Raw genomic sequence first — 14729 nt, 5'->3', positions numbered from 1 at the left:
CACTCTTGAGTATTGACCTAATAGAAATGAAAGTCTATGTTCACAAAAAGTCTTGTTCAAGAATGTTCATAGCAGCTTCATTTGTAATTGTCGTAACCTGGAAAGAGCACAGGTGTCCATCAATAGAAAACAGATAAACAACCTGTGATACATTCATACAATGGAATGTCACTCAGCAAGAAACAGCAATAAACGACTGATAAACTCAAGAAAAGATTAATCCCAGAAACATATACGACGTGAAACAAACCTGACACAAAAGAGTATGTAGTGTATGATTCTGTTTATACGAAGTTCTAGAACTTGAATTGATTTACTCTGCGGACTTGGAGGGAGTATAAGGAGTCTTTCTGGGGTGATACAGATTTGGTTGGCACAGGTGTATACATTTGTTGGAACTCATGAAAATGTACACTTAAGATATGTGCACTTTATGTAAGTACATACATAAATTTTACCTTAAAAATTGTATTTAAAGAATCATAAACTTTGAATTTTAGCAATGATACATATGCCAAAGTATTTGGGGAAATTGTAGTGATGTCTACAATTTACTGTGAAATGTATCCAAAAACGAGATGGATTCACGGATGGAGAGAGGGAAGGAATGATGCACAGCAGCAGGTATATATGAATGTTCACTGCAAATTTCTTTCAACTTTCCTATACGGCTAAACATTTTCAAACTAAAACCTTGCAATAGAAAAAAAATTCTTAAAAATGAGTCTTTTACAATAAAAGAAAGAAGTTAAAAAACATAAAGAAGAAAGTAATCCCAGCTTCATAGTTATTAGCCATATGAACGTGACAACATTTTTAATAAACAGTGTATGTCCTAATTTCCTTATTTATAAAACGTGCATGAAATAATACGGGACTGGTAAGGGACTCCACCAGCTAATCTACGTAAAGAACCATTCCTGGTATAAATAAACCCCGGGTAAATGCTTTAGCTACTGTTTTTAGTCAGCATACAGTGCCCAGGGCCATAAACCCACAAAAATAAAATGTCACCAGAAAAGAAGAGAACAATGTTTGCACTTTGTTGAAGCAGTTATGTTTGTTGCATAGATGAAACCAGATCCACAGTGATTTTTTTTTTTTCCCTGTGAGTGAATGTCATTTATTAGGACCCCTAAGTACATGTACTAGTAGAAAGGAAATACATTTTTTAAAACCCACAAAGCATATTTTTAGAAATGGTATTTCCTTGACTTTCATTCCAGGAAAATGCATGGCATGGAGCACACTGGGCCCAGAAAAGAAAGCCTGCCAGATGCCACCGCAGTAGATAGACTGGGGCCTTGGAGAGGAAACGTGGAAGGAGACCATGGAGGGTTAGGCCTCCCAGAGCCTTCCTGGCTGGCTGGTATTTAGTCCACTGAAGTTAGGGGACTTTTGGAAATTCACCTTTGTAGAAATTCACCTTTAACTAATTTTATTATTTATTTGTTTAGCGAAAATTTAAATCATAGCCTACTTGGGCAAAGTTCTATGCATGCCCTCTAAGACATAAACAAAATGAGCTGGGAAGGTCATTGCAGAAGAAAAAATTCTAAGTGCAGTACAAGGAGAGGTTAGTACTATTTATATCCTGCCACCTCCTTTTCCAATATTCATTTTAAAAATACAATTTTATCATTTTCAATCAATGCATAAAGTAACAGCATGTTTTTATAAATGACAGGAATTCTGAAAGGTAAAAAGGAGAATTTATGTGCACTATGTCTTACTTTGCTGAGAAGTGCAAAAGTAAAAATACTTTTTTTACGAATTATATTTTCTATAGCTCTTATAAGTACTATCATTTTTATAAATAGATATTTTAAATACAAGTGGAATTTCTTAATGTGATATCTTTTACTTTCTTTCAATTTAGTAAGGTTTCCGATAAGAAAACTGAGCTCTAGAATGTTGAAAATTGTTTCATCTATTACGACTGCTATCGTTTAGGTTGTTGAATATATACACTTGTGACAATTCTAAGAAAACGTGATTAGTAAGTGGATTCTTATCCAGGTCTTTAAAAGAACAACAACAACAAATTAAATTAAAGGAAAAGTACATTCCATTCCCTTAACGCACTTGATTTTGGGATTATACTTTCTCTGCTAAAATTTAAGATGGAATGCCTAACAGTGATGACATTGTTCAGATATACTCCTCTGCGTGTGTGAAAAATTTCAATGAATGGAAATGTTCTCAGGTATTTTATCTGGAACACTTTCGCTTATAGTATTTATTCAAATGTCCATATTTTCAGGGAAGAATTTAGAAAAATGTCGTTCTATAAAAAGATGTCACTCCTTTTTGTCTATTTAAAAAAAATAAACTCCTTCTCTTACCTCTAGTGTGTGCACGTGCGTACACACACACACCCTGTACTATCAATATAAGCTAAAGATAAAATTAAAGGAACACTGGCTGCAAGTCAAGTTCAGGAGTAACAGGAACAAGAAAGCTGGTCAGCAATACCTCTTAGCTCTTATCTTTTCCTCCCACTTATCTCTGCCAGGCTTGGGGGCTGGGATGTCTGCACTCTGTGCCCTCTTTCCTGAGTAGAGACACAGCTAGAGTAAAGTGCCCTGTACTTCAGCACCTTACTGTTCTTCCCCTTGAGTGAAACCTTACTGGTAAGAAGAAATAAGATGTTACATGTAAATGAAAATAGTCATTTGGAAACCATCCTTCTGGGTCTTACCACCAATACACCGGTAATATTTAAATTTTCCTTCAATTTAGATAGTAATGAATTTGTCAAGGAAGTATTATTAGGAGACCTGTATTCAAATAAAGTTGACCACTGACTTTAGGTGAGTCCAATGTTTTCTAAATTAATGCAAATTACTTAGGAGGGTAAAAGGCCAAATTTTGCAATCCCTCCCAGTGCAGGTCATTATAGAGTAAAATTATAGGGGGAAATTAAGGATTCATGAAGCAGTGTAGAAGTTTTCATTATTGTTTTGTTGAGGATTTTATTAGCCAAGATATTATATGACTGTATTTACTTGAAAGTGCATAACTGTCCTTGCAATTAATCATCACATAATTTCAACAAGTGTGCTCTCTTTAGTTTACCCAAGTAGGGAGGTTTCCCTATATTAATTTTGTTTCTTTCATAAGCATCCTTGACATTCTTTGTCTTTAATTATTTATGTCTATGTCTCAAGTATTAAGAGCACAGTGAAATTTACAATTTTTCTAAGTTCCTAATACGTATTAAGCTTTGTTTTCTGCCGAGACCGGTTCACCTTTTGGTCTTCAATAGTTTCTGGAATAATGCACTGCACAGCTGTATCTGTATTAAGAATCTAAATTCAGATTTCAATTTACTCAAGATGAATTTGCCGACCTTCTAATCTGAGATTACACTTAAAGATCACACTATTTTCTCACTCTTCTCCATTACATTTTAAATTTTAACAGCTTTTTCTCAAATCATATGTGAAAAATTTATAATCCAACATCATGACCAATCGCATTTCTGCCAAGCCATCCTTGGTCTAATCTATCTTCCTTCTTTCCTTTCTCTCTTTCTTTCTCCCTCTCTGCCCCCCACGCCTCTTTCCCTCCCTCCCTCCCTTTGGCTTCTTTCTTTTAAAATTTTATGCACCCCGATACAAAAGAAATGGAACAGAAAATGTAGAAGGATAACAGTTGTCCTATTACATTTCCTCATTTTCCACGCAGCCCCATCCTGGCTGGTGTGGTTGTACCCACGGCTCCACTCCGGCTCCTGAGAGCCTGCGCCTACAGAGGAAGGGGAGGACGGAAGGAGGGCTGCCCATCTGGCGATAATCTGAGCTGAGTCCCCAGGCAACACTTGGAAGCAGACAGGTGGATAAAGCAGCTATTTGATTTTCTAAAGTAAAATCCACCAGAAATAAAGATGGTGCAATTTGCTGAAATTCCATCACACTTATTAACAGATATACCAAATGGGAAGCAAAGGCCACCTGTGGATCTATCATTATTATGGACACTGATAAAAAGCACACATTTACTGTTAGAAAATAGTACTGATAATCTCACCCCGGGAATATTGGTTGCACCAGAACAAATTCTACTTCAAAATACATGTGACTAAGGTAGACAAGCCTTTCTCCGCTGATTGCACACGTACCTAGAATCCTAAGTGCGATGATGATACCCAGCAGGGCAGCTACAGGCCACCGAGTGCAAGAATTTCTGCCACAAACCCTATTTCTGAGGACTTATATTCAATCACAAAAGTCTATTTAAAACTAAACTTGGCACAAATCTTAGCTGAAGAGAACGTCATCAAATACAACAAAAATGAAGAAAACACCCTACAAACTTGACTTTCAGAACATTGCTTGCAAGGGAGACCAAAAGTAAATTCTCAATACTTATTAATCTTTTCACATAGAAAATTAAATTTGGCAAGTGGCAAGATCATTTACAGTCTAATAATTCCCAGTATCTTGAAGGGAATAAATAATTTAAAAGAGTGAGAATTAAACTCAGGAAAGGCTGTCAGTTCTAGAAATAATTTTTCTCTTGAATTTTTCAAAGTTGCATTTTTTAGTGGTGTCAAGTGGCTCAGCCCACCATCATACACACAAATATAATTGATCAAAAAAAGTTTTGCTCTCTTAGAATAACAAAACAGGGCAGAATTTGAGAATAGTCTAAACTTTAAGATATACGAGGCCTGACAATTAAGTTCACGAACTCAGCCTAGAAAAAGCACTACATACCTCACTGCTGAATATCACTATGGTCTCCTTCGAAGTCCTCCCTTTGGGAAGCTGTGCAAAAAAACAGCGCCTAGTCTACCCTTCAAAGCAATTTGGGAACTCTTTTTTCTGGAATGGCCATCAGAGCTGTTGCCATATTACCCTTGATGTCCTGAATGTTATCGAAATGTCTTCCTTTCAATATTTTTTTATCTTCGGTTAAAGAAAGAAGTCTTGGGGGCCAGATCAGGTGAGTAGGGAGGGGGTTCCAATACAGGTATTTGTTTACTGGCTAAAGACTTCCTCACAGACAGTGCTGTGTCAGCTGGTGCACTGTCGTGATGCAAGAGCCATGAATTGTTGGTGAAAAGTTCAGGTCATTTTCATCTTTTTCGTGCAGGCTTTTCAGCACTTCCAAATAGTAAACTTGGTTAACTGTTTGTCCAGGTGGTACAAATTCATAATGAATAATCTCTCTATCAAATGAGGTTAGCAACATTGCACCAAGTTTGCAAAGTTAATTGTCAGATCTCCTGTAGCTCTTAAAATTTTAAGGCAATGGATACTTTCTCTTAGAGCCCTAAATAATCTGGGAACCCTAACCAGAGACGTTAATTTTAATAACTCTTAAGAATTGATGCTCTCAGTTAACTTTGATCTTTCATTTATTTGTAGACCTCAGTTTTCAATCACAGAAGGTCTAAAATATCAAAGTGAAGTGTTGTAGTAGATGACAGATGATTGCCAAGAACACTAAAATACCTCCAAGTCAAATGACCATGTAACCATCCTATTTATTACTGTAACCTCTACAAATATTTACTACTTTGTTCATGCATTCATTCAACAAACATTTATTTAGCACATACTAGGCAAAACACCCACAAAACAACCCTAAAATCTACTGAAAAGTACAAACATATATTCATTTGAGGATTTTGATAGCTTCTGTTTTTTTGTTTTTTTTTAAGGCACCAGACACTAAACAAACATTTAACTTGAGACAGATCTTGAAATTATGAACATGGCACGTAACTCATTGACACCGATTGAAGCTCAGAAGCTAAGGAATGGGAGTAATCCCTTCCTCCTTCTTTCATTCTCTCTCGTTTGTCTTTGCTGTATTTCTTTTGTCTTTCCTCACTGTTTAGACACAATGATACTTGATTGCGATGGAACTGATCAAGTCACATTAGAAACTGCTCATAGGAAAAATCAGTAGGAAAAGACAGAGGCGTATGTACATAACATTCTCTCTATATGTAGATAGACTTATGTTAGTATGGATGTCTATCTATATATAATAATTATATTATCTCGAGATGGATGAATAGGAAGGTTAGCAAGTTTTCTTAACTCTCCAAAAGAGACTCCATAGCAAATATAGTGGTATCGATATTTTAAAATATGGGGGTGGGTACATATTTTATACTACTTCACAATAAAAATGAATTAACTGGAAACTCATGTAATATTGTATGTCAACTGTAACTGAAAATTTTTAGAAGTTGTTTTAAGTTAATATATTTTTTAAATTTTGTGGTTTAAAAGAAGAATGCTGTAGAAATTTAGGTCATTAGAAGGAGCTGTTCTGTTAAGTCCAATTTTCTTACTCCTGAGCCCAGAACGCACAGGCTGATTATTGTCCATCTTTAGCCAGAGGAACAATGGAGAGTTAATATGGAAGAAAAGACTGTCCCTGATATGATGTCAGTGGCACTTCTGCAAATGGGTGGTCATGTCTAGATGGAAGTGAATTATCTGAACATAATTATGGTGAATCCTCTAGCTTTAAAAGAGTGTTTCAACTCATATACCATCCAGGAAAGTTACTCTTTCACGGCCTTACAGGGTGTGAATATGAGGTTTAAGAGACACAGCTAATGGATGCCACATTTTCAATGCTGCTAAAAACGTACGATAAGAGTATGGGTTTTGGAATTACAATTTGCACACTTAAAGCATCGATTAGTTGTGCAAGACCACAATTGACTTTTTTTTAAACCCTTCACAAACACTTCCTTTCCTTTCAAAATTGCCATTAAATATTTTCTAATGTAATTGCAAAGTTTTCATTGGATGCTGGGGGCCTCTAGCAGGAAGGGAACCCACAAACATCTTATTAATTGCATCATATGTAACTCTTAGAATTAATAGCAAGGAGCCAAACAATTTTGTTTTTGTTTTTATCATAGTGGTAAATAAGTATGAAACATTTCACTGGTGAGGCACGAGTAACTTGTGATGTATTGTTAAATATGCGGGTGGAACTATATCATATAAATAAGTGGTATTACACAGCACACATTTTTCTGAAAAAGTAGTCTCCATGCATTAGAGTTAGATACATACTCCAATAAGAAGGCATACTGACATAATTTTTCAATATTACATCCTTGTATTTTTTATTACATGTTATTTTTCAACTAGGGGAGGAACATGGTCTCATAAAGCTGATATTTATTCTTCCATGTTTATAGAACTAGTAGTGCATTTCAGGAAATGAGAAAGTCTGAGAAGTCAAATGTAATTTGGTGTCCTGTGCACAAAAGAAGACAGAACAGGAAAATCACCATGTTTAAATAATCTGGCTCAGGAACTTACTCATAATGCTTTAAATAATCAAATAATCCAATCAATATAAGGGGATGCTTTAATGTTATTATTTCTCTCTCCATAAATGCAGCCTTTTTATAGATGATAAATCTTATCATGTAGGATTGTTAATTTGACTACACAACAAAGCAAAGAGTCCTTTAATCCAGTTCTCATTTTCAACTCTGTACTTACTGTGTGTATTTTGTGGAAGGTAAGGCAGATACTAAGTGTAATCCACCATAACAACCGAAATACCCCTTCTTAGAATGTTACCTTGAAGTCATGAATTCTTCTCATTTTGTTAGTAAGTAACCTTTGTACCAGGGAATTCAATGAATTCTTACATTAAATTCAGAGAACATAATAGTGAATGAGAATTTGTTTTGCCTTGGACTCCTTGTACCTGTATAATGGTAAATGTCTCAAGAAGCTTAACAAAGCTTTTGGGGGAGAAACGTCCTAAAGCTGAATTGTTTTTAAGCCCTTTCCTTTTAATTTATAAAACTTTACTTCACACTTTGGAAGGATCCAGAAAAATAGAAGTCATCAAGTCATTTCCTATTCTCTGCATGCATGAAGAACAAAATGGGGGCAAAGTGAGGAAGATCGCAACCCTCCTGAAAGGCAGTGTGTGCGTGGGGGGGGCCAGGGATACTGGCTACAGTCAAGGGCCATAAGAGCTCCCCACAAACTGATCCCCAAAATTCTGTGCCTGACTCTGGAGCAGAGACCTGAAACTGGGCCCCATGGTGAAAAGCAAATGAAAAAGCCTTCCTTTGTTACTTACCATTTCAGTTTTCTCTCAGCTTTCAGATTTTCTACCCTTCCGTGTCTCAATGACTGAGCTGGCACCTTTACAACATCAGCCCCACCATTTGCTCTGGGGCCCGGGTCCTGTCTTTTTCCTAAATCTCCAGAGTTGTCCTCTCTCTGACATTTTCCTGCACTGAGTTCTGGTATTATCTTTCCCACATCCACGTACCTGTATCAAACAACACTGACCCCTTTTAAGCACCAAGCCAGAAAGCCTGGCTCTCCAAAAAAAACATCATATGTGCATATCAGTGTTTCTAAACAGCTGAAAAACACATGTAAGCCCAGAATAGAGATGTAACGGCATGGGAAGAGAATGGTACTCAAAGCTAAAAACTACGGTCTCGGCCCAGCTCACCCTTCACTCAACTGCCCATTTCAGTATTTTGAACTCTAAGTGAGAAGGTTATACTCAGGGCAGCCCTGGTCCTCCCCTGCAGAGGAGGTTGAAACCGGTTATCATAATGGGGGCGAGGGGTCTGGGGAAGCTATTGGTCTTTGGTTCCTGGAACCAGGCCTGCTAACCGTTCTAAAATCCATGGGACAATCTTGCATCATAAGTGTCAATAGTGGCCCCACTGAGAAACACCAATAGATGATTTTTAATGTCCCTTCAACCAGTCTGTACTCTTTTTCTTTTAATTTATCGGGGTGACATTGGTTAGTACAATTATATAGGTCTCAAATGTACAATTCTGTAAAACATCATCTATATATCACATTGTGTGTGTCATAGACTCAGTTGTCCTTCCATCACCATATATTTGACCCCCTTTTCCCTCTTCTACCACTGCCCCCCTCTGGTAACCATTAAACTGTTGTCTGTGTCTATGAGTTTTTGTTTGTTTGTCTTGTTTATTGCTTTTAGTTTATATCCCACAAAAAAGTGAAATCATATGGTTCAAACTAAACAGCTTCTGCACAGCAAAAGAAACCATTAAAGGAACAAAGAGGCAACCAACAAAATGGGAGGAGACATCTGCAGACAACACTTTTGATAAGGGGCTAATAGGTACGATATAAACAGAACTCATACAACTGAACAACAACAACAAAAACAAACAATCCAATTAAAAAGTGGGCAGAGGACCTGAATAGATACTTCTCCCAAGAGGACATACAAACGGCCAACAGATACATGTAAAGATGCTCAACATCACTAGCTATTAGTGAAATGCAAATCAAAACCACAATGAGATACCACCTCACACCTGTTAAGAATGTCTGTTATCAACAAGACAAGTAATTACAAGTGTTGGAGAGGCGGTGGAAAAAAAGTCTGAACTCTTAAGCTTAAGTGGAATGTAGAGAGTTTAAGAGACTTGGAAAAGAGCTGTGAGAATAAACACATTTTTGGATTATAGAGCTTTATAGGAAAAGTTCACAAAAATTCATTTCTCCTGAAGAGAAAAAGGATGATTCGAGTTTATGATGATATAGGAGGATTCTGACCAATAAATTCTCTCTCTTTAGATGGAAGAAGAAATAAAGTGCCATGCTAGGAGGTTAGGAATTACTTAGGATTTCTTGACCATAAGGTTTCTAAGAAAGGAGCATCTATATTTGGTCTCAAAAGAAAGGTGGGTACCTGAGTATGAAGGTTTGAAAATAAATAGATTCTCACTGGTGTCAGAAAAGTTCAAGCGCGGTCTTATTTGTAGACTCGGGAGGAATAGTTAGGTAAGTTTTCAAGGCCTTTCCAGCACGTCTGTTTTTATGGATACAGGATTAGGTGTCTACGCACTACAATATTCTACCAAATTGACAGAATTGAGTTGAAGATGAAAGCACAACTTCCCACCCACCATCTCCCCTAATCCTTACTGCCTGCCTCACACTTCAACATGAGTCAGTTGCAAGGCCCAACAAAGAAGGATGCCGTGGAAAAACTGGAATCTAGCCCCACACTACAGTACAATCGACTTTGATTTCTCAGTAGAAATAAAATTAAGAAAACAAACACACAAACAAACAAAACAGAAACAGCAAAGGACTCTTAGGAGAAAAAATAGTTGTCTCCATGGACAGAATAAAAGTCCTACCAAATGAAATAAATGATTGTGGGCAAAGACGTGTCATCTAGGGATGTACTGTGTCCCTTCTCCCTTGCTCTTCATTTAGTCTTCATCCACTCAGTATACCAAGGTGTACCCTCACTCCTGTTTATTTTTCCATCCATGAAAGATGCATGGATAGAATTTATCCTTTGAGAAGGTCTTTGCCAGAAAGCACTTTCAAAATAAAAGTTTTTTACTTGTATTATCTCAACAGCAAAACATGTACTTCCAACACTGGTTGGCTAGCAAGCTTTTCCCTTGAGTATGCAACAGTATTGTTAATAAATTTTCAAGCTGTTAATATACACACATTAAACAAAACAGTCACCACCCTGTTCTACCATTATAAATCGTAGGGTTAGTAGCCCTTGGTAGAACTAAAACATTCTGGGCACCGAGACTTTATTATTTGAAAAATGTCATAATGATAATACTAGTTATCGACAAACATAGTTTTGCTTTTCGGTGTTTCAAAATATAATTCATCCACAAGGTCTTAACTAATTGAACACAGTTAACAAAATCTGATATATGTCAACATACAATATAAATTAATTGAATCTGTTTGGTTAGAATTTATGAATACAGAAATAAAATTTGTTTTAAGCCAACGTGGGGATATTTTATTTCTAATATCCTTGTAACATCCCACAGAGTATACAAGTATGAGAAGCAGCATATCAAATTTCTTTTCATTTATGTCCATCTCCCAATGAACTCAAAGGATTCCATTCCCTGCGTAATCTCCTTCCAGGGTTCTTATTGCAATAGAGTATGACTATTGTCCATTTTAAAAATATCTCTCAAAATTAATAATTAGTGAGACAAATGAAAAAAATTTACCACACACCTTAAGATCACCAGCAGATGAGAAGACAAATACGTTCTTTGAGGACTTGACTGAAGCAATATATTCACAAAAGTCTTTTAAATGGAAGCTGTTCACAAAAGAAGTCTCATGGAAGACGGTACGGCTTTGATATGCCAGGTGCTTCTGGAAGGAAAGAAAAGCACACCTTTGGGATATGTCCAAAGTACCATTACGGCAGTTTCAGCCACCATGGTCAGAAAGCGCTATTATTAGCGGGAACTACTATTGTTAAAATAATGGTATTAATGCCTGTTAATTTTGTACCCCCCAAATCTCCTTATTCACAAATGGCAGGGTGGGGAATAGTAAACTTTCAGCACTGAATTTAGGAATCTCTAAAGGTCAGAAGTATTTCATTAAACTAAGCAAACTCCGCTTTCCCTCTTATCTAAATGGCCAGGATTGAAGAACTGGGGGTGGGGTGCGTGTCCGAGGGCAGTGACACAAGTATTGTGGAATATTTCTACCAGCTTCAAGGCTCTGTGCAAGGGGCTTCATCTGCGGGGCACTTCAGTCTGCAGAACGGCCCTGCAATTGGAGTGGTGTGGGCCCATTTTATAGATGAGAAGAGTAAAGCACAGTCAGGCTTAGAAGGGGTCTATGAAAGCCCAGGGGCCTCGGGTCTGGCTCTTTCCTTCACTTTACTCCATGGCCTATGTGATTTAGAAAAAACGTTTCACAAAGTTGACAAGAGAACAGATAATGCTACAATATATTAAATTAATTCAAATATTACTGAATTAATAAAGAAGTGTTCTTTCTTCATTTGCTTCAGTGTTATATCAAATACTGTCTTATTCAGTCAGGCTCCACAGAAATACAGACGCTCAGCTTTAAGCGGCACACTTCTTCTTCTGCCTTTCTTCCTTATGCAAAGAGAGAGAACTCACTGGAAACCCAGCAGCTCCCTTGTGTCATGAGGCAGGTTTGTGTGCTGAGTTCCATCTAGGATAGCTACGCACACCTCTAGTCTTCCTCTGGTCCCTTCGTATAACCCCTGTTCCTTTAATTCCGGTGAAAGAGAACTCTGCCTTTTCCTGAGCGTTTTCCTGATGCAATGAGAAATGGAACCCACAGCTTCTGTGGATACCACAGAGTGATATCACTATCTTGTCATGGCTAATCCATCTGAACAGCTGAGAGTGACTGAGCAAGGCTCGGTCTAGATTTTTATTCTCAGTTTTTGGTTCAATATCTACATACTTCAGGTGGTTCCAGTGCCAACACAGATAGCCCCACAGCTTACCCTCCACCAGCTGCCCCGGCATCCACTCCTGCAGTGTGTTTCAAGGTTACAGACCACCAATTAACCACCTGAAAATTTCCCTTCAAGTTCTAGCTCTTAATGCCATAGACCTCTGTCTGAGTCTTGGAACTTTTAGCTCATATCCACACTGCATTGGGGGAACTAGAGAATGATGGAGTACGAAGGTCACACATAACTGTTCAAAATTTTTCTTTTCTTTTTGGTACTGAAAGCTTAAGTCATGAATAAACAAACAGGGGAAAACCATTGATAGCATTTTCAGAGTTCTGCAGGCCTGTAGCCTGGGATTATTACATGGGGGAAAAAGAAAAAAGAACAGAGCCAGTTTATCTTTGTGTAAAAGAAGGGAAAAAAAGCTTGTCAAAGAATGGGCAAAAAAAGGTATTTGGCTGTAGAATCTAACCTAAATGACAGGAATACAAAATAACTAGAAACTCTTCTTAAAACCTCATATACCAGCATTCTGTTTTTTTGATACTACATAAAGCAAAGTTTCAGGTTATATCTCTAACTTGTAGACTTCTTTTCCCATAAAATCCCAATGGCAATTTTCAGGTATTCACTCAGCCACTATTTATTGCATACTTATAAGTCAATCAATGAATCAGAAAATTCCAGGAATACTGAAATAAGCAAGATTGTCTTTCCCTGAAGCATCTTATTGCCTTGGAGGGAGATGCTATTAGGATGTCAAAATTGATCAGAAGGTGGTACTAATACGTCAGTATTTTAAAGAACGGAGTCTGGACCAGACCGCCAGGGCGGAAGGTGCGGGAGCTTCCTGCTTCACCACTTACTAGCTGCGTGACCTGGGGCAAGGTACTTAAACTCTAACCCCAGCTTCTCCATGGGCAACGTGCAGCCATGATACACTTCCGGCACAGGTTGCTGTGAGCGTTAAGTAAGATCACAGATATAAAGTGCTTGGTACAGCCAGCGGCACATACTAAGGACTCAAATGTTAGGAAGACGTAGTGATATTGTATGATGGAGCATGAGGACGTTGGGGAGGCAAAGACTTCTCTGAAGCTTCAGCGAGTTGGACATCCTCTCCGCTGGGGATGACGGGAATCAAGAAGGCTTCAGTGAGGAAGGTAACACTCAAGATCAATCACAGCTAAACAGGCACAAATGATTGGGTGTTTACAGATCCTCTGATGATAATTGAAAAGCTAGAAAATGAGCCCCTTTAGGAAAAAAGTAGGTCCATGAAATTAGACATGATTTTCCAGGATTTGGTGTGAAAGTAGGTATCCACCATAACAACACAGCCAGGGAATGATAAAAAGAAAATGTATTGCTACTAAGAAAGATGCAATATCCCACTGGATCCACTTCTATTCAACTGTAATGCAAAATGACACCACGGCTTTTAATGAAACTTGGCAAGATCTAGACACACCATTTTTAAACTTAGCCTCAAATTTAAATCACAGGGTTTGCGATATCATATCATAGTGTCTTCATTATTGATGCTTTTATAGTAAGTCTTGAAATCAGGGAATATTGACAGTCCCCCAATACTGTTATTCTTTTTTAAAAAACGTTTGACTCAATAAAAGAGAAAAAAAGTTTGATTTTTATAAATCTTTGTATTTCCATATAAATTTTAGAACTAATTTGTCAATTTCTACCAAACAAACCTAAAAACAAACAAACAAAAAAAACCCCACACTTTTGGGACCATATTTAATCTCTACATTATTTTGGGAAAAACCAACATCTTAACAATACTGATTCTTCCATTCTAGAATATGGTATATATTTCTCCATTTATTTAGGTCCTAATTCTTTAATTTTTATCAGAATTTTTAAAATAATTTTCAGTGCACAGGTCTTATACTTCTTTATTCAAATTTTTATTATTATCTTATGATTTTAACAGCATTGTCAATGGCATTGTTTTTCATTTCATTTTCCAATTGTTTCTTGATGTATAGAAAAGATATTTTATATTGACCTTGTATTCTGAGGTCTTGATAATTTCAACACATTTTTGCTAAGTTCACATAAATCTTTTTAGATTCCTTAGGATTTTCTAGATACTAAATCATGCCATTTACAAACAGAGAGAATTGAATTACTTTGTCCTTTCCAATCTGTAACCCTTTAAAATTTATTTTACTAGTTAATCCCATTGCATTGGTTAGGACCTCCAGGACACTGTTAAATAGAATGAGTGTGAGTGGACACCTACGCCATCTTTCTGATGTAGAAGAAAAACATTCATGGCCTCAGTAATGTTAGTTGTAGGTTTTTCATAGATGATCTGTACCAGATTATGGAAGATCCTTTTTATTTCTAGTTTTGCTGTGAGGTTTTATCATTATTAGGCACTGAATTTTGTCAAATGCTATTTCTGGGTCTACTGAGATAATCATATAATTGTTATCCTTTATTTCATTAATGTGGACTGATTTTTG

The 14729-nt window shown here is 37.0% G+C and overlaps 1 protein-coding gene across 7 annotated transcripts in view; it reads right to left on the bottom strand.

Annotated features, from left to right (window-relative positions):
- Positions 1-14729, bottom strand: part of ENOX1 (ecto-NOX disulfide-thiol exchanger 1) — a 504034-nt gene that overhangs the window by 236449 nt on the left and 252856 nt on the right. For 5 of the 7 annotated variants that reach the window (XM_033105016.1, XM_033105017.1, XM_033105014.1 and 2 more), the window contains one exon: positions 11019-11162. The exons of the other annotated variants lie outside the window; for them this stretch is intronic. The gene's annotated coding sequence lies outside the window, so the exon portion shown is untranslated. The remainder of the gene's footprint in view (positions 1-11018; positions 11163-14729) is intronic. 7 annotated transcript variants of the gene reach the window in all.

The sequence above is a fragment of the Rhinolophus ferrumequinum genome, chromosome 4 (assembly GCF_004115265.2).
Source record: "Rhinolophus ferrumequinum isolate MPI-CBG mRhiFer1 chromosome 4, mRhiFer1_v1.p, whole genome shotgun sequence".
In the NCBI taxonomy this organism is placed as follows: domain Eukaryota; kingdom Metazoa; phylum Chordata; class Mammalia; order Chiroptera; family Rhinolophidae; genus Rhinolophus; species Rhinolophus ferrumequinum.
The sequence above is the reverse complement of the archived record's forward strand: the minus strand, read 5'-3'. Positions and strand labels throughout refer to the sequence as shown.